This window comes from Parus major, chromosome 1 (assembly GCF_001522545.3).
Source record: "Parus major isolate Abel chromosome 1, Parus_major1.1, whole genome shotgun sequence".
Lineage (NCBI taxonomy): Eukaryota > Metazoa > Chordata > Aves > Passeriformes > Paridae > Parus > Parus major.
The window spans coordinates 15,575,864-15,597,429 of NC_031768.1; the positions used below are offsets into that span (position 1 = coordinate 15,575,864).

The 21,566-nt window shown below is 39.4% G+C and overlaps 1 protein-coding gene across 4 annotated transcripts in view; it reads right to left on the reverse strand.

Moving 5' to 3' along the window:
* The window catches only part of CDKL5 (cyclin dependent kinase like 5), a 129,681-nt gene extending 116,138 nt beyond the window's left edge, over nt 1-13,543 (reverse strand). For 2 of the 4 annotated variants that reach the window (XM_015630516.1, XM_015630492.1), the window contains exon 1: nt 13,476-13,536. The gene's annotated coding sequence lies outside the window, so the exon portion shown is untranslated. Of the gene's footprint in view, nt 1-13,223; nt 13,249-13,475 lie in introns of those variants that run through there. The other 2 variants (XM_015630501.1, XM_015630510.3) reach the window with 2 other exon arrangements.
* Nucleotides 13,544-21,566: the final 8,023 nt, after the last annotated feature.

Consider the following 21,566-nt stretch of genomic DNA (forward strand, 5'->3'; position numbering starts at 1 on the left):
TTGTTTATTTTGCAAAAGAGCTACTTGGTTATTATACTGTTTAACTAAAAGAATCATTACAAATAAGAGTCAGAGAAAAAAAACTGACCACTTTTTTATCTTAAAATTGTGTAAGCAACAGCATATGAGCAGTGGGGAATAAAAGAATAAAGGTGCCACCCTGATCAGAGCCAAGCAACAAAGGTGAAAACCACATAGCAACTACAGATACAGCCCAGAATGTTCACAGTTTATACCAAGAAGCATAAGCATGCTAAAGATTTCTGTTTTCTCAAGGTTTGCTCCAGATTGTGTTTTTCTACCTTGTTTCACAAATCTCTTAAAGGAAGACATGCAAAACAAAGAAATTAAATAAACCCATTCATGGAACCCAAAGTAAATTTTCAGGTCATGCTCAGCACAACTCCTTATACAGCACAGATTTGTATTTTTTTTTTCCACTCTTTCCAAATTTAATGTATTTTATTTACTCCACTTAATAACTTTGTACAATCAGTCAGTCATTTATACCATAGTACACAATGCTTTACTGCTTAAGCTCCTTGAAGGAACAGAAGCAGTGTATTCTATCCCAGAATTCTAGTTGACTTTTAAACAAAAAGCTCAGACTACTAGTTTGGAAACACAGACTCTAAAACATGCTGATAGAAAATATACAGCTTTCATCACAGAACAAATGCAGGGAATTAACTCTTAATTACTCAACTTTAACTAAATCTGTTTCTCACTACCAAAGGACAAAATCCTGTTTTCATCTAATTCTCATATTGTGAAAGGGTCATAAGGATGTATGTTTAACAGTGTTTAGATTTTAATTCCAGTATGTTTGGTTTACAGTACTTCCAGAGCACAGTAATGAACCAAAGTAAGCCTCACTCAGTGTCTGCATCCCAGAATTTACTCACCTGGAATTTAGTCCAGTTTTTACCTTGACTTATATTCCACCTTTTTTTAGTACTCCAGTCACAGCTGTACCATAAATAGCTAACACTGGCACATGCACAATTTTCTGTGCTCCCCCCCCCAACACTACTGACATCTTAACTTGAAATCAATTTGGAAACTTATTTTATATGTTTCTCCTTCAGAAGCATTACATTTCTCTTAGGTACTGCAATGCAATCAATCCCTTCTTTCATCTTTTTTTTTTTAGATTAGTTTGAGCTACTTCTCTTCCTTTGGTTTTGGTTTTGCTTCTAATTAAATGGCAGCATTGTTTTCTTCAGAGGCAATCATTAGAAAACATCTCGAGTTATAATAAAAGTGAAAAACACAACATCCATTACTTTATTGTGCACTGTTAAGGAACAATATTTAAAAGAGAATGGCTACTTGTCTTCATTTAATCAGAGAAAATGGAAAAAGGTGTATCAAATTGAAGTATTTCAGTATGTACATATTCTAGATGACTTTCTTGAACACTGCTTAAAAACACTACTTCATGTTCCAGTAATCCATATACTTTTTGGACAATTTGTCTTCAGCTCATGTATTTTGGAAGCATATTTTAAAAACAACAACAAAAGCCGAGCAAACAAAAGCAATCAGGAGAAAATAAGCTCTTAGCATTTGTTACTTAAATATTCCATTAAGACATTCTGTAATTTAAAATAATCTGATTTTTGTAACAAACAATAGCTTGATTAATAATAAAACCATAGAGCATTAACAGTGTATTTTGTAAATTTTTGTACTCATAAGGTCAAACTTAAAGCCCACATCACAGGACATTATTTAGCTTACAGATACTTAGGTGCTCAGCATCATTTACTGTTCTACCAGTGGCCCTACAGAACCTAAAGACGAGCACACACAACACTGCAGTAACAGCCTTGTGCTTTTGTTTGCAACATGTAACTAGACAAAAGCAAGGTTATCAAGTATTGAAAACTCTCTCAGCTTTCATTATTTTCCTTCCAGATTCAAACTTCAGGTTAAAGCATATTATGATGCCACTCCTGCTGTGGTACCATGCCAAAAATCTGTTCTATGTAACTACCAGGCATTTGCAGACACTAAGCAATTCACATCACGTTCAAAATTATTTCTGATTTACCGCAGAGAACTTCACCACCACAGTCAGCCATATGTAATTTAATCTGTCCTGCAGTTCCTCAATAAAATGGCAAAGTCTATTAGAGAAGGAAAAGGAAGTTAGGAAAAAAATTTGCCATGTATCATACAAATGTAATTGATCCTAGAGGTCCATCTTTATCTCTCATTGCACCTCAAATAAGATGGAATTATTTCAGCTTCACAGGTGGACTGGCTTTTCATGCCAAGAGATAAGAATGAAATGATCTTAAAAAATGTAAATTAACATTGCACAAATATATATGTTACATACCGAGCTGTCAAATCCCACACTTTAAACATCAAACTGAATCTGCAGCTCCCCAATTTAAATCTTCAGCACAAGATATCCTCTCAAATATTAGCAACACAGCACAAGGACTGCAATCCACAGTATAATGCCATACTTGGGTATAATGTTCAACTGTTCATCTTGAGCAGGAACACTCCAGGCCACTGGGAGCTTTATCCACAGGGGCAGCTTCTCACCATAGCCTTGTACCAGACCCTTCTTGATCACACGGGCCAGAATAGTGCACACAGTCTTCCAGATTACCCAGCACATGGCTCTCTCAATGTCAGGGCTCCACAGCAGATGAAAAATCTGTAAATATGCTCAACAGAATAGTCTCACTTTCATATCTGCTTCCATTTCTCTACTGCAACACAGCTTCCACTATGTCTTCCTCAGCATTGTATGCAAAACCAGCTTTAAGGGTAGGAAATACACCATATTTTCCTTTCTAAGTATTAGTTACATTCACAACAGGTTGTAGAAAGTGGAAGTGGTCAGGTGATTCATCTGTACAGCAACTTCCAGAAGCACAAATTAGGCTGGGGGTCCCATCATACAGCCCTTACCTCTGAGATTCAACAGTGTAAAAAGCACATTCCTATTTTCATACATTACATCCATACATTCATTACATTACTTTCATGCCTTACATCATCAACCTTGCATATTCAGTATTAAAAGTAACTCCCCAAATTTGGGGATCTGAATGGTTTTGGATTGCTAAAAGCGCATGGGACTTGGCAACTTGGGCAATTTGGCGAGAAATGATATGTTGTAACTATTTCTGCACCTTACAAATTACAAAAAAATCATCAAAATATCAGAAAGTGAGCAAGAAAAGTTCCAAAATACTCTGATAGTCACAAAGTGAACGTTGCAACTGCTATTAATAAATTATTTTAAAACATGAGCTATTAAAAAAAGTGTAAGAACTAGGGTTTTTTTTTAATTGCTCACTAATTTTAAAGTGCAAAAGTAAATTGTTAGCGTGAACTGTTTATTTTTTTTTTCAATGACTGAAAAATCTCTTCTCACTAGCATTGAAGCTTTATGTAGACTAATTCTTTAAGGACAGCATACCTCCTCTTGGTTAATTTCTTTGAAGAGCAGCAAGATAACAAGCTTGATCTGCCTTCCATTCTCAGTGAAATAGCCAACAATAGCTCAAATGTTATTTTAAGTGACTATAACTGGAACAGTCAAACAAAAGGTCACCCATTTTACTGGTATGGAAAAATACAGGATAGGCCTCTGAGCCTTCCAGGGCTGTTCAGTAGTTTGTATGATCAAAGGCAAGCAGACTTTGACCTTAATACAAGTATCTCCCCTCATCCATATATATTATTTGCAATACAATTTTAGTCACTGTATTTTACAATGATTTATATAAACAAATGTGATTTATCTCAGAAGAAAACAAACAAACATCTCCAAGTATCCAATCTTATAGTTAAAACAATCTTAAGTTTCAAATACAATAATTACAAATATACATGGATTTTTTTTTTTCTGTGAGTTACATTAGATATTATTGAGTCAGCAGCAGCAACTGAAAAACAACTAGGTTAATAGATGGAAGGCCATGCCTTTTTTTTTCTGATATGTTGCTCATTCACAGAGCTTCAGGCAACTAAAACGTCAATGTGTATAGAATTTACTGAAACAGATTTAATGGTCTCCAAATGACAGGAATAGCTATTTACTTGGGAAAAGCAGAGTCATGGTTCACCTTCTGAAAATACTGTTTTGTTACTATTATTGTGGGCATCCCACACTGTCACCTTCATACTGAAATCTGTTTTTATTTATACCAGTAGTAAAGTTTTTAAAGAGAGTCAAGCAACACATTTGTTGTGCTGAAGCTAAAGATTTCTTTAAATCCTAAGCTGAAAAAAATATTTGAGCCCTCCAATTTTTTCAGGAAATATTTCAATTATTTAAATTTGATTTGCTGTGCTATAGCACCTCTTTTCTCTCTAATCCCCCTCATTTCTATATATGAGGTTCTGTGTTTGAAGTTCCTCCTGGCTGGCTGACAGTCTTCTTCCTTCATCAAGTTCATATTTCTGTCACTGACTTTATAGGATATGCACAACCTCTTACCCACGTACATCAGATGATGTTTTCTATGTCTATTCCTCCTTGCTCTTGATGACAGGTCTAAGCTGAGCAGCTCTTTCCCCAAATTCCTTAACGACAGGAAATTCTTTAAAAACCTAAGTTAGACCATCAAACAGGTCTCCCACAGTACCTCTGGGTCCCATGACCATCCATGAGAATACCCTTGCTTCCCACCTAGAATAACATCCCCAAATTATCACCCCTGTGACTTCTCTCCCTCATGCACATGCAATAAGCTACTGCAGCAGCATCGTGACTCTCCCACTTCCCATCTCACCTTCCCCACACACGCTGGCCTAGCAAAAGACAGAAAACGCCGTGGTGGTTATTACTACAGGCCAGCCACAGTCACACAGACTGGGGCTCCCCGTTTCTTGCCCAATCTCCTCTCTAACCATCTGCCTGCTTCTGTCAGACCTGTATATGCATGCAACAGGGCTGGAGAACATGGCCCCTCTGCCAAAGTCAACGAGGAATTGGGCAAGCAGATCAGAAGTTACTGGCAGGGTGGGAGGACAGGCTAATGGACAGATGGATGGACAGATGGAACAATTGCATAAGCAACCTTCCCTCAAACTAAAATATAACTTTGAAGTCCCACCTGTTCCACAAAGCATTTCATCAGCACCAGCCACTCCCCACTTCAAGGTTTTCTGTTTTATAATGGGCTATACTGCATAAAGCAGTAGCTTTAGTCTGTAGACGTACCGGATCAGCACATTACTGACTGTACATCACGATGTACAGCCACAGTGCTCCATAAATAACTGCCTTTAAACACAAGCTGTACCCAAACAAGATTTCACAGTTAAGGAGAAAAAGAATGGTTGCATAAAAACATTATAATGGCATGTAATTTGAAACGTCCTTTGAAATAATAACGCCAGGAAGGAAAGGAGAAAGAAAGCACAAGCTTTTGGGGTGGGGCTTATTTTCAAGTTGTCCATTTATTCTATTTTTGTCAGGTTTTTTTGGGTTTTTTTTTTTGGTGGGGGGGGTCTGTTTTGTTTTTCAAGAAATACGAAAAGAAGTAGAGAAGTAAAAATAAAGACTACTACCAATTAAAGGATCTGCAAAGGCGTCTTGCATCTCAACAGCCTAAGATTGTGTGAAGGGATAGAGAAGAAGCTGTGCTAGATGAACAGATGGATCAGGAAAGTGTGAAGAGGTCCATAAGGTAGACTTAAGTTTTTAAAGCATGAAACTTCTGAAGCCAGCACAGATTCATTGTAGGTGTTTTCATAAAAGGATTAGTTAAGGTGAGGGGAGTTGGGGGTTTCTCTGAATTTTTGAAAAAGCTTATAGGTAGATAACAGCACATTATGTGTACATGTCTGGAGTGGTGGATTTGGGAATACTCCATCCTTGTTCAACATGCAAGGCAAGGAAGACTGGAAGCATTTCTGCAGAGGTTAAGCCAACAACCTGATGGCAGCATTGTAGATGTGGTAGATTAAGAGTAGAATCAAAAATAGCGGCAGATCAGAGCCAAGAGGAAAGGGAAAAAAAACCCGCCTGCTTGCACCGAAGACATTTCCTTCACTTTAGAATTCTCTTTTTAAGTGCTCCAAAGAAAAAAATGCAACACTGTCATTAAAATAAGCTGAGCAGGCAAATGTGTGTTCCCTGAAATGACAAGAATAATTTAATTTTACAAAACTTCCTACTGACATTTTAGGAATAAACATACATTTAAGAAAATACCGCTTTTGAGCAGGTCTACCTAGAAAACCTCCTGAGGGCCCTTTTCCACCACCAACATTAATTGTCACTTCAAAATACCCTACACAATCCTAATAAAAACAGTGGTAGAAAGTTGGAGAGGGAGTATTCTACATTTATTAATAGATTCAGCCTCATTTCAGTAAACACCCATCTGGCAATAAAAAAGGTTAAAATTAAAAGTAGTGTATGTTCTGAGGTTCACAACTGAAAATCAGTAACAGCTACTGTCATTGCTATGACAATTGCCTAGATTTTGACTAACAAACAGCTTTAACTTTTGGATGAATAATCCAGTATATAAATAACCCAACCCATAAGCATGTAATGTATTGTAATGTATTATAAACCTGTGCCCATCTCCTGTTCATCATCATTACATTTTTATTTACCCAACACAGAAAACACTGAAGAGCTTTCAGTAGGCCTACCAACTACTTTGAACAATATCAACTTGAATATCGATTAAGATGTGTTAAAAACAGTTTCGTATACTGTACAAGCTGCTGTATCTTTTGACAAGACAACTTTAAGATTTCTTCACCTCTGAAAAGGGTCACAAAGTCAGATGGGCCTTAATCCTGCATACACTCCTGTATAAGCAATGCAACTGAAGTTAAACATGCTGAAGTCAACCATGCGCACAAATATTTGTAGAGAGGGCTTAAGCGGCTCTGGGGAACAAACAAAATGCTGCCAAGTGTTCAAAATAAAAAAGAGAAAAGAAAAATTTGCAATTTGTTTTTAGCTACTGGAAAGTTTTATTGAACACAGCAGGGTAACAGGAATTTAGAACAAGTGTAAAAGGTCTGACAGGAAGAGCTTTAGGAACAGTTGACTACGACATGTCCCCAACTTTCCGTGCACCTTGGTTTTGCTATTAATATTTCAGGTAATAGCCAAAAACACAGCCTACAAAAACAACCAAACAAAACAAACACAAAACCAACCAATGCCAGAAACAAAACAAACAAACCACTCTCACCATCTTGAAAGAAGCAGAATGACGGAACTAAACTACACTTACTCATTGAAAATGCCTGTGACAAACCTGCAATTAACATGATATGCTGCAACATGCAAGACACAGCAAATCTCAGTGTGCCTGGTAAGAGTAAGAGCCAGCAGAGGGTAATACCCAAATCCTTCCAGCAGAGTTTTGAAGTTTGTCTACTACAGATCTCCCACCAGAACACCATCCTCTTCACCATCACCTAGAAATGCATCCAGATGGATCCAAAGGGAGAGGAGAGCAGCACATGTCCCCAAGCTCCATGAGCCCCCAGCTCTCAGGGCACGCTGGACCTGCTGCTCTACCAAGACCAGCATAGTACTGACATAATGCTGAGGCAAACACAGGGTGCTTCTGAGAAATATTACAATTACAAAAATACACAAAAAATAAATATTACCTTCTTAAGATTAGGAAATATAGCAGCAAATAGAAAGCTTATAAGCACAAATTTACTATCAAGTTTAATTCAAAGGATTCTGTGCTTAAAAGAGAAATATAAAGAAGTACAAAGTCCCACTTGCTTAAAAAGCTGGCAGTTATTTTGCAGCCATGAAATCAGATTGGTTTAACAAGTTAAAATATCACCCAGAATATCACATGCAGGCCAAACAGAAGGCTCTATCCTCTCCAAGTCAGGAAGTGGTGAGACTGAAAAGCCCTCAATGATGTACATTCACTTACTTTGCATATAAAGTGGGACTTTACAGCTGAGGAGTTGCTCCCATCATAAGCATTAACTCAAAGTAAACTAAACACACAGGAAAACTCCAGGTGTTTCTACACCAGATAGTGATCCCAGAGAACCATGAATTTAGTAAGCACTTAAGAAAAATCCATTTTAGGATCCCAGCTTCTAAGAAATTGATAATGAAGTCAGCAAAAACATACTTCTACACAGAAATCATATTAAGTGTAAAATGTTTAACTGTTTCTCGAAATTGACTAAGAAATGTACAGTTCCTACAGTACACCATGACTTTTAAACACTGACACCTAATTATCAAGAGGAGAAAGGAGTGAAAAAATTTTGGTTTCATATTTCAGCTCCAAGAAATATTTTTTTTTTATACTTAATAGTTGAATAAATATTTTATTCTACTGAACCTTGCAGCCACATCCTCCCCTTTCTTCAGCTGAATACAACAGTGCGTTACCATCAACATCTGTACTACCACAGTCATCTGTAAGAACACATTAACAGAGACAGTGATACAATTTACCAAAATAATGGAGCCCTATGTGGCTGATATAGCGAAGATTCAGTTAAAAACTGATTCATACTTTGGGGTTTTTCTCCCCCTGCCTTTTTTTTTTTTTTTAAATAATATTGCCATGAAAGTATTTCTTCTAAATGCCAACTACATCACCATGTTAAGATTATATTCTTTTCTCCAAATAAGTGTCAGTGTTAAATTAAGTTACCCTATTATTATAAATAAAAAACTAAAAGATTAAATTTCAAGACAATAGTAGGCAATTCCAACACTAAAAGGCTGTATTAGGAATTCAGATTTGAAGCCAAGCTGGAACAAACAAACATCTCTGCTGAAGTAATGTTAGAAAAATAAATCTAATTACACTAAAGCTAGAATTAAAAGCTTCTGGGGATTAAACAGTTCAGTATCACAGAAAGTCATCATATAATAACCAATCCATTGCATTTTCCTCATTTTAAAACACAGCAATAGATTATTTTTACTCCACATCAGCTAAATGCAACTTAGGTCTCAAACATCACATGATTGAGAAGAGGAACACAACTAACTTGAGAGCCCATACATTCATTTCTGAAAGTTACTTTGCCTAAAGGAAACAGGCACGGAAGTTCTCTGAAAGGTAACCTATTTCCAATGAAATTCTCAGAGAAGGGAGGAAAGAAATACATGCAATATTTCTATAGCAACACAGTTTTAAACATGCAGAACCTTTTACATTTATTTTGTTCTTTCATTGTGACTTGCTAAAATTTTTAACACAACTATTTCTGCCATGCTAAGATATCTTCATTAACAGTGATAAAGAAATATATTATCACATTCTAAATTTTAAAAAGTATTGTTAAAAGCTGAATACATTACTCTTGTGAACATTCAGAACTGCATCATCTTTCCTTCATCCACATTTAATATTATGAAACTACACAGACTCAGCAAGAGGGCTTATGTTGCAACAGTGATTTCCTCTGTTTAGGTATCATTTTAATTTTTTTTTTAATTTATATTATAAAATTAATGCTTACTGCTTTTGATGCAGAAAGCTGGTATAACCATTCAAAAATAGATCTTAATCTAGATACTAAAGTAGCAGAGTTAAAATACAGAATTCGGAACCAGGAAATTAATTCTATTATTCATTATATTACAAACACTCATCATTCTCATGTTAGAAATAACATCAGAATGATGATGTTCTGATGTAAAAATTAAGATAATAATCTAGAGTTTATAGGTTTAGCTCATGCATAATACTAAAATTCTTTAAAATTCTCAAATAGAAATTATGGCAAATGCAAGGCATTCTTGTTCCTTTCACATGATGAGCACATATTTCACAATGACTTCATTTATCCTCCATATCAACACATTTCCAGGGTAACATTCTCTCATTACTGTTTCATGACCTATGTCCATACTTTGCACACAATAAGTATATAACCAATAAAAGATTTCATAAATTAGGACTCATATCCTAGTCAGAACTTAAATAGTACCTAGGAAAAACTGTTGGTTAGGTCTTTTCTGTCCAGATTTCTACTGCTGTTATACATTTGAGAGAGAGTGAAAGCCAGTGCTTACATGTGAACAGTTTTGAAATTCAAGAGTTTCCATATATAGTCAGTATTATAAATAGTTATTTTTATAGCAGCACTGAACTGACTTTTCAATATATATACAGAGGGTGTTTTCTGCTTACTGAAATTATTCTGTTATTCTACCTTGTACTTCCAGTCTTAGCTCTCCTCCCACTCACAGTCTGTTGTATGGCTCCACACAACAACAGAAATAGCCACTGCTAGTGTAAGGCCACCCTGGGACTACAGTTGACAGAACACCAGCTTGGAAGGGACCTCAAGGATCACACGGCCCAACCTTTCCTGGAAAAGGCACAACCTAGACAAGATGGCCCAGGACCCTCTCCAGCTGCGTCATACAAGTATCCAGTGTTTGGGAATCCAATGGTTTCCTGGAAAGATTGGTTATTCTTTCAACTGATTGCTCCTATTGTAAAAAAATTTCCTCTTGTGCCCCACTGGAATATCCCCAGGAATAACTGGTACTCATCACCTCTCATCTCTTCCATGGGACTCCTTGCAAAAGGGAGTCTCCATGTTCTTTGTAGCCACCCTTTAAATATCAGAACATGATGTTAATTAGATTGGTGGTCCAATAACAGTTCCCACCAAACTAATCCAAACTTCTGTTTTATAAAGAGGCTGTCTTTATACTCATCATACAGTTTTTTACACTTCCCTGTAGCTGCTTCACTGGTAAAGAAGGCTTATGAAATGCATAATCTCAAGGGTTTTGTTGGGAACATACAGATAGAGTGTGCATGCCAGTACTAAAATCTCCAAGTCTATATTTTCCCCCATTATTTTTAAACTAAACTGATAGGATCTATGACAACATTAAAAAGGATCTGCAATTTCTTTGTTTCAACACCAAGTTTTGAAAACCAAGCCAGTGCATATCAGCTACAACATTAACAGATTTATTGCAACTCTCATTTTAAATTAAGACTAAAGGAATCAAAACAATATTTACTTTCGGCTTCCATAAAATTCCAATCTAAAATTTGCAAAAAACCACTTTAATATAAACCAACCACGGATTATATATCATATTCACTAAGACTGTCCACATTAAGTTAAAGTTAAAAAACAAGCATAATGCAAGTATTTTTTACATGTGTATCTTTAAAGGTAACTGCTTTCAATGGCAGGTCCAACACCAACTGAAATTAATTCTAAATTATCTAAAACACGGTACAGCATTTGCTCCTTGCAATACTTGATACCTACAGCTTTAGATTTTTCCACGCTCCTATAAAATATGGTCTTTCACCAGTTGTAATGTGCCATCCAGTTCTCCAGCATGCTAGAAAAATCTAAGGAGCTAAATCAAGGCAACCAAGATTTTGACACAATTCTGATGTAATTAACTAAATACTACAGTTTTAGGTAGATACTGACAAACAAGGCCATATCCCTAAGAGCTATTCAGTGCAGAGGCTTCTTGAGGCAAGAGATCTCTGCTTGAGGAACGTCTTGCCAGAAGTACAAAGGGGGAGATTTTCCTTCCTATTGTCAAATGAGCAAAATGAGAGAAATTTTGAACACCCACACAACTAGAGGTAGTATTTAAGTCTGTACAATAGAAAAGGCCAATATTTTTCTTATTCAATCCACCTATTAAAAATGACACTTTGTGCTTCTACTACACACAAATATATTTTATAAAAAGCTTACTTTTTCTCCCCAACTGCAGATCTTTTCGCTTTTAAAAGCACACACACTAAGACAAGAACCATCTTAATGATCATGCTGTTTTAGGCAGACCCAAAAGTCTATCTGAAATGCATAATTTTGACACACTTACATGACATATGGGAAATAAATAGTTAAGTGTACACATAGAAAGCAAAATAAAGCAGGACTTGTAGATTGTACTAGCCAAGGAGCCAGTATCAGCTGGCCACATACAACTTGATCTCTCATTACAGTGGAAGCTGGTGGTGCTCAACAACTCTCTGAAAAACAGCAGAGAGGCATGAGGGAAACAAAAGAAACTAAGAGGACGATTTTAAACTTCTCTCCTGCAATACTGCAGAGCCACTTGTGATCTGCGTTTATCAGTGTGCCAGTGGATTTTCCCAGCCCTCCTCTGTTACACATTCTCTTACAGCCTATTTGAGACCTCACAAAGCTCTACTATTTAAACATATATTTGTAATAAATGATTCTTCCAGATGTGACCATGACTAATGCATTACCATCCTGACAAGCCTACCGAGTACAAGTCGGGTAATAGCTTCCCTCGCCCGAGGCAGAGCACCCAGGAATATGCACGATCATTACTAATTTCACTATGGCAGTTGCAGGCTGTTGCTGCCTCAGACAGCTCTACCTGCCGCAGCCATGGTCGGCACCGCACGATGCAGACAGGAGGAGGATCTCTCCGAGCGAGGCTGGAGTACTTCAGCAACAGCGTGCAGAGCCCTCACATTCATAAAGAGAACGGAATAGGAGCTCCGCTTCTTGCTCCTGCAGCCCTAGAAGAGGCATTGCTGCAGACACACAAAACCCTGCTTGAAAAAAATCCTTTTGCCTTCCATATACTCCAAGGACAGCAACCGAGGTTTCCCTGCTCACCCACCAATGTAAAAGATGAAAGCTGAAGCAGATGCAAGGAATAGCCCAGCAACGGGAATCCCGGCATCCCTCATCTTCCTAGCGGCTGGAGGTGAGGAACAGCCTTCTCTCCTGGGTGTTGTCCCCTCCGATGCTCTCCATCACCACCTGCCTACCTTGGAACAACTAGTACGTTTTCTCACAACTGGCACCGACGATGCACAAACCCAGCAACAGGGCGACTGATTAAAAAAAAAAACCAAACAACAAACCCAAAACCACACACAAAAAAAACCCAAAAAAACCAAACCCACTCAAAAGACAACACTGCCTCCCCCAAATCATAATAATCTATGGAGCATGTTTTTAAGAAAAAGCCCTAAGCACTCCCAGTGCGACGGAAGACGGTATTAGGGAGGAAGCAGGGAGAGCTCGCCCAAGACAAGGCTCAGGGGCGGAATCCCACGGACGGAATCCCACGGACGGCCAGCTCCCCGCCCCGGGGCACTCCCGGCCGGACCGAGGGCGGGCCGCGCCCGCCGGCTCTGCCCCCTCCCGAGAGGGGCGGCCGCGGACCCCGCGCCCCGCCGGACCCCGCCGGGCACCGCAGCCTCACCCCCGGGCCCTTCCCGGCCCCTCGGGCGCACCTGGGCTGGGAGCGGAGCGGGGCGCAGACACCGACCGGCCCCGGCGGGGCGGGAGGAGGGCGACAAGCAGCCGCCAGCGGCGGCGGGGGGATCGCGGCTGGCCGGGAAGGAGAGGGGACGGACAGGGAGCCGAGGGAAGAGGGCGAGGCGCGGGGTTGCCTCGCCGCAGCAGCGGCAAGAACCCGGCAGCCGGGCGGTGACAGGTGAGGGCGGCGGAGGGCACGGGGCGAGCTCCCGGCGCGCCTCCCCTACCTGCGCTCCGGGGCTGCCGCTGCTCTCGGTGCGCCCGCTGCCGCTTCCCCGCCCGCTGCCGCCGCCCCCTCGCTGCGCTCCCCCGCCCGCCGCGCTCAGCCGACCCCGCTGGCCGTGGGGCCCGCCCCCGACCCGCACTGACGTCCCCGCTCGCCAATAGCAGAGGAGCGAGCGGGCATCAGGCCGCGCCCTCGCCCATCTCGACCAATAGGAGCTCGCCATGGGCACATCTCCCCGCCCCTGGCACCGCCCCCCGCGGCACCGCCCCGGTCGGGGCCGGTTGGGTTGAGGCGCAGCTGCCGCGCAGCGGGCGCGGGAGGTGGCGCGGCTCCGGTCCCGCGGGTCGCGTCGGGCGGTCCCGGGGGCAGGTCCGGCCATGGGGGACACTGGGATGCCTCCGCAGGTGGAGGAGAGGGGGACCAGCCCCCATCAGCAAGGCACGGCCGTGAGGGATGTGTCCTTCCCTGACAGGGAGGGGGCGGGGGGCTTTTCGTGCGGGGGATTCCGCGGAACGGATGAGCTTCCTCCTTTGATTTTTTTTAATTTCTTTTTTCTTTTTTTGGCATGGAAACTGGTCCCCGCCTCCGGCACGCAGAGCAATTTGTCACCCGAGTGCGGGGCGGGGAAGCGGGAGAAGCGCCGTAGGAGCTGCTGATGCTTTTGCTGGATGGGTGGAGAGGCGAGCGGCTGGAGGGAAGGGGAGCGGGGATGTTAAAAATCAGTATATCTTTTTTTTCTTTTTTTTCCTTCATTAGCTCTTGACACTGTGAAAATGCCTCCAGCCCTTAAGCATTTCTCCATCCTTTTTTTACAAAACTCTAATCTGGGCTTTCAGAATATGTTGCTGGCGCCTATAAAGCTTTCACCTTTTAGCTTTGCTCACACAAAATCACAGTTTTAAACCGAAGCCACTTTCCAGCAGGCATCGAATATCAGATGCATCACGGCAAAATGTAGCTCTGCAAGTTATGGGTGCTCAAACTCGACTCCCATTTTCTTGGTATGCTTCAATGGCTATTTAAATTAGACAAATGTTATGAATCCCAATGGACATAACATGCTGCAGAATTTAGCAATGGTTGAGTATTGCTACCAGAAGTATATTTCTTCTTTAAGGATATGTACTCCACAAAAATCTGCACAGACAGATAGCAGAATTTAAGGCATTGCAGTGCATAAAAATCAGGCATCTCATTTTCATTTGTTGTTCCACACAGACTGCTTCATGAGCCTTGGGGCACTGAAGTGTTTTAGTTTGGATCAGGGATGCACTTTTGAAGTAAATGCTGTCATCATCTCTGTTAACAGTGCTGTAATTCAGAGTGTGGAGTGCTGTTGGAGTGCATGAAATAGATCCCTTTTGTATAAAGCTAAACGAATGCATTCCAGCCACAAATGAGCACTGGGTGGGACTCAAACTGAACTAGTCAAACACCAGGAATCCTTGAGGTGAGTACAGCTTGAAGATCAGGCCCTCAGCACCAACGGTTGCACTCTACAGGTCTGTCAGACCTTGGTGCTTGCTAGTGTAGTTGAAGATTTGCAGCTTTGTAGTTCAGAAGGAAGGTCCCAGGAGGTTTCTAGTGTAACGTCTGAAAGACCTGATTCTTGGTTCACAGCTGGCAGTCAACCGATACTTTAAAACTTTGATGGTTGAAAGTCTGCCAGAACTCCCAGTTCATGTATGGATCATCCCATATTCTTGTGGCAGGAGTACATCACATCATCCACAGCTATAAGGATAACTTGAACTGAAGTAAAAAATGTGCTATCACTGCTGCTGTTTCAGATATTGTCTACGGCTTTTGTGGTCCTTATTAATCTCCCTACCCCTGCGACAGATTCCAGGATAGATGGCAGTGGTGCTGCAAGTTTAAAATGAAGATAAATGATTGGGTAGTGGTTTAATAATTAAAAATAACTGAATTAACCTCCAATAACATATGTTAACAATGAAAACATCTTTTTTCTATCAGTGCATCTTGTCATTTTAATATGAGGCCAGATTGTAAGAAATGTAGCACACAGAGTTTTTGTAAGAAGGCATATAGAGAACCACTGTGGTAGCAAAATCAGATCTGAAAGATTTTTTCTTATAACATGCATGAAATTTCTTTTTCTTACAGTGCTTCTCACAAGGCAACAGTTTCATGCACTAACATGATGTAGTTACTCCTTTTATTGAGATCTGTCTACTTTTAGAAGGTGTGTGTGAGAGAAATATATTATTTGATAGATAAAACACTTTCTTATAAACTTATAATCTTGAGGAGCTTGACTACAGACAGCAGTCCATAATTTTATATGACTGAAATCAAACATCATAGGTCATTTGTCTTCTAGGTAACTTCCATATTCTTCATTGTATTTTTTGTCCTGATCTTGTGGTTATAACAGACATGTTAGAATACAACAGATCTTTGTTTACTGTCTACAAAAGTCTAAGGCTAATTAACTCAGTTTTAAAGATGGAATTTTCTAATGTGAACCCTTCAAATCAAATGTGATGTGGAGGCCAAACCCTTTTTTACTGACACATCTATTACAGAGATTGATTTTTTTTTTTTTGCAAGCTAGACTACATTCCACAAAGTCACTAAAACAAAATATAGGAAAAAATATGTTTTATGAGGTGAAGCAAGCATATATGAGTGAATATAAATAAGCAGCAGGTCTCATTCATAACAAGATATCTTTTTTTTTAGACAAACTTCCTGTTACAAAAAGGAGAAACACTCGAGTTTGCCAAGAGGCACCTAAGTGTTTTCTTCAAGAACTCCTAAAGGGATTGTGGAGTGATCAAGGCCAGAGACAAACACCTGAAGGCAGCAGTCAGATTGTCTTGACTTCCCTTTGCTGGCTCAGTGTCAGGCTGGCCCTCCAGTGCAGATCAGAGCAGTCTGATCTGTTCTGCTGGAAATGGCGAGAAGGGCCAAGTCCTACATGTGTTCTACTTCTCTGGAGCACCTGTGAGTCACCACAGCAGCCGGGTGCAAAGGCAGCTCCTGGTTTGGTGGCCAGCCAATGTCATACAGCCTGGAAGGAGAGACCTGCTTACCCACTGCATCCCGTATGTTCAGTGACACTAAGAGCCAAGTAGGAATAAGTTGGATGTAGGAATAAGTGGAAGTGAGAGACAAGAGGACATTGAGTAATGAGCATTAGTTTAGTGAGGTATGAATGTATGTAAATGGGCCAAGATATTATCATGGCATTAGAAGAGCCTTTAAAAGAGCAAAAATCAATGGGAGTTTTTCTTAGCTGGAAAGTGCAGAAATTGGCACATGGATAGTAGCAGAATATTCGTTTTTTCTTTCTTGCAATGACATTTCATTACATACAGAAGAAAGAAAAAACATGAAATAGTTAGTAGATATTGCTTCTTTCCTAAAGTCTTAAGAGAAAACAGTGTAACAAAACAGAGTGATGCTGGTTTTTTTATTGTTCTCTACAAACTGGTTGTTGCTTTCCTGGGAATCAAGCTCTCAGTTGAGCAATCAATACCTTCAAAATAATTTTATGGTGGATTTCCTATATAGTGTTGCACTTTTAATATATGCAATAGTCACAGTTCTCAAGTGGCAGAGTCTGCACTGACATCCTTTTACAAAGCTTTTCCTAAAACGTGTATTTTAAAATTTGTAATTTGCAGCTATTGCTCCTGATCATTTCATTTTGAAGATTAGGCCCATGATCAAAAGGCTATGGCTTTATTACTTCCTGTGCAATGATTTCTATGCAAGGACTACAAACCAGTTCTTTCTTTATTTGGTGGGTGATGCAACCAAAATGGCAAGTGGATCACTCCACAAGATTTTCCTGGTATGGGTGGGGTGTGTGTGCCAGAAGGGATGACAGTTTTCTGCACATCCCTGTGACAGAAATACAAGCAGCTCTGGCCAGCACTTCTAAGCCAGATTAAGTCCTTCCAAGCAGGAAAGTAACAGAAGAAATAGTACTTGGTCTTTAAGAAAGTCTTATTGTCTTCTTTAACAATACTTGTTTAGGCTATGAAAAGTACCAGTTATCTGGAGCTTACCTACTCTCTCTGCCTCTTAGTTTAAAAATAGGTTTTCTGTGCTGCTTACCCACTTGATGTATTCTCCCCTATGCATTAAAACTGCCCTTTCTGCTGGCTTCCTAAACATACGTGGGTAGATCGCGAGATACACATTCTGCTTTTACAGAGGCAGGACTCAGCCTAATTATAACCTTCAGATCAGAATGTGACTGTTTTGACTTTCAGAAGCAAAGATGAATAACTGAGTTGTTGGCATTTAATTTCAGATATTCTGAACTCAGTCCACTTTTTACTGTAACTTATTGTACTTATGACAGTGCTAATACCTGAATAAAATGACCTATGTATGCAAGCGATCATTTACATTGTATTTTCCAACAAAGTAAATTGATTTTTAGCAAAGTTAAAAACACTGGCTGTTCTTTTGTAAATCTAAAATCAGTGTGTTTTTATTATTTCTCTATGACAAGAAAATAGTAGACAGAATAAAGTTAAAAAATATTTTACCAGACTATGGTAATTTAGGCAATCTGACATCTCAAGAACTGTACATCTTTATTTCAATAATAATGACCAGTTGTGGTTAATGGATTTCTTTCATCCTAATATCTCTTACTGTGTGTAATAGGCACATTCAGTGTGCACACAGGTAGCTTTGACCGTGACATATTTCATCCTTGAGCATAATTCATAGTTCTATGTCAGCATTTGGTTGGAACAAGACGGGGATTGCATGATTGCAGGGTGGCTTTCTGCTGCAGTAGTCTGTGTGTAAAGCTCTTGAGGGCAATTCCTGGTTGTTTAAACCCTTCAATGCTGCAGTTCTCACCTTCATCTCAGAACAATGGTACTGACATATATCATTACAGACTTACACATCGCTTTGTTTTCCACCTATTTTTCCCCATGGAGCTCTGGTGTCGCTAGCAATGATGTCAGAATGAGTGTCCCTATGGTGTCCCTAGCAATGATGACAGATTAGGTAGGACAGCTCTCATATTTTTGTAGTGATTATTTTCTTAAAATCAGTCCCATTTTGAGAACATTTGTAGCTTTACATAAACAGTTTCCCAAAGGATGTCCCTTTTATTATATTTAAATAACTATACTATACTTTCCTTCGCTGTTTGATTTCTCCTTCTCACTCCTTTCTCTCTTAGTTGCATTTAAACTATGTAACCATACCAGCAGTCTCCCACATTTGGGGGCTCTTTTGACTGAATTTTTAAGAGACAATGTTTCCATATAAAAGAAAACATAAAATTCTATAAAACATAAAATTTGTTAATTGTCTTATTAAGCCAAGCCTCATAGAGAATCTGTGCTTCTACATTTAGTGTCTGTATACACAATCCAAAAACTTTATGTAATATATGAAATACTGCACCTAGGTTGATGTACCACTAAATGTAATCTCCAATTACATCAAAAATATAACTTTCTTTCAATGTATTTTTAGTAAGGGGAGAGATGTGTGTGTTTTTGTAGCCTGACATACAAAAGGTTATGTTCTAAAATCTGAATTTAAATATAGCAGAGAAAGAGGGGTTGGGCAACAGTATCAAGGCAGTTGAGATGTTACAATTATTATTTATTGTAACATGTATTATCATCACAATTTTTCTTAAAAAGAGTCTTATTATTGGACAGAATTCCTATTTAAATGGATCAGGTTTTCATACAAACACAAAATAAGAGGATCATTCTGTTTCACATATATGATAGACATTTGGCTAGATGTATCCAAATTTGTAGCATCATGGCAGAGGTGAACCTCAAACATAGATTTTTGAGGAAATTACTGAACTGGCTTTCCTGATGTTTATGAGGAATCCAGCAAGGACACATAAGAGCACACAGGAGATAACATGGATATGCATTCCTGAATTTTTAACAAGCAGATAATATCTACCATCCTGGGTAGGGTGGATGTGAGTTTGAGAGATGATATAGTGGGGACAAAATGCAAATGGACTTCAAAATGAAGACAGTGTGTCCTGGTGCTGTAAAGAGAAGGGAACAAAGAGAGGGTTTTAGGACAGGAAGATTTAGAACTTGCCATCTCCCATAGTGATGATGAATTATTAAGGTAGTTCATGGCAAGGGTAAGAAAACAGATGTTGCAGCAATAAATGTGTGGTATAATGAAAATTTGGATGAGTTTTAAGTATGCATATAAATGCAAAAAGCCTTCTACTAGAAATGTTAGAAAAAAAGTCTTGTTAGGATTTCAGCATAATTTGGCTATGAAAAAAAAGATGGAGGTGGAAAGTGCAGATAAATGGCAGGCTAGATATGATTTGTCATGGTGACTGCAAAGGAGATGCAACTGAAAGTGCTGTTTTAAACATATCATTCTTGGGGTCATGTCCCTGGAGAACAAATCTTAGCCAAATTTTCTGACGCTTTCCTTTGAATAAAAAGTCAGATCTGAGTGAAGAGATGAATATTCAAAATAATAACTAAATCATCATAGGGTCACATTGTCATAAATGCTGGAGGTGGGTCTTAAAAAAATGCCAAATAACATGAAGTGGTAATGGATAGATGCACAGAGAGAAAAACAACAACAAAAAAGAAAAATCTTGGAAACTTAAGAAGGACAAGGTTTCAGTGATGGATTATTATTTTTCAACTTCAGTTCAAAACCAGTAACAGCCAAAGGTAAAAGCAGATTATGTTTTGTCTAAGGGGAGAAACCTAGTTTGCAGAGGTTCTGGAATGAAACTGGAGAAGAGGTAAATCTAATGAGCTTGGAGATGGGAATGAGAAGCAGAGCAGTTTGTAGCTGGTGAGAAAAGGGGATCAGAAAAAGAATGTTTTTGGTGGGAGCGTGAGAACTGAAGGAGGAGTGAACAACGTTTTGCTCAGGATGGAAGAACTGAGGCAAACGGAGGAGTTGGAAAAGAGAAATTCTTAAGATGTGACATGGAAGAAGGAAAGGAGTTAGAGAAAGTGATGGAAAGCAGATGTCTTCATGTGGAAGACATCGGTGAGATACCAATGTGGAGAGTGAAGGAGATGCAGGAGAAGAGTAAAAGGGAGGATGATTCAGGGTAGCTAAAAATCCTACTTAAGATGACAGATGTTCCCCAACTGGAGAACAGAGAATTACTTAACTAGGAAACAGGAAGAAATACAGAAGGATAAAAAAAGCTTGCAGTGGGGAAAAGGGGTGAAGAGAAGGAGGTAAAAAATTAACACAAATACTTGGGATAAAAGAGAAAGGAGACAAGAAATGTGGGGAAAAGAGAAGGGAGACAAATAACAAGAAGTGTTGATCATCTGAAAATTGTGAAAAGATTGACTGACAAGGTTTGAGGGAGAAGATGACCTCAAGTATGTAGGTGCAAGGTATATGATCATTGTTTAATAGAGAGGAACACGGCGTCAGAGATTTAAAAATATGGCTGATGAAAATTAGTGCAAGGCTGTAAGCCTTGGTATAGGCTGAACTGAAGGAGGAATGAACACAGAAGGGAGAAATGGGACTCTTCAGCTAAGGGCTCAGGTGAATTGATAAAGACTTATATGGGATACAGTGAAAATAAAATAATGCCTTGAGCTGAAATCAAAGAACAAGGCTGAAGATGGAGAGAAAACAGAAAGAAAATGATGGGGAAAGTGAGAAGGGTCATATTTAATGTTGCTAGCAGTCGAGAAAAAGGGATGTAGCCTGGGAGGAGTATGGACAGGGAAAGAGCAAAAGTCCAGTGTGACTGCCATGAGATGTGTCAGGGAGGATAGAAATGAATGGAAAAGACAAACTTCTGAAAGAGAGGGAAGATAAAAAAAGGACCCAGGACTTGGTGAGGGTGAAAGGAACGACATATGAAAAAGTCATGGATGACAGGGGTTTTTTACAGAGACAAAGAGAGTGGGAGGAAAGAAGGGTGTAGGTGTGAAATTTGAAGCTGTGAAACAAGACAGGTAGAAGCAGTAAGAAAGGAAGCTGTAGCATTAAGAGAAAATTTTCAAACTTGGATGGTGAAAATAATGATCCTAAATTCTGTTTCGCAATCTTAGTAAAAGTGGCTTTAAAGTAGAGTCCCTCAAAATATTTTTCTTTT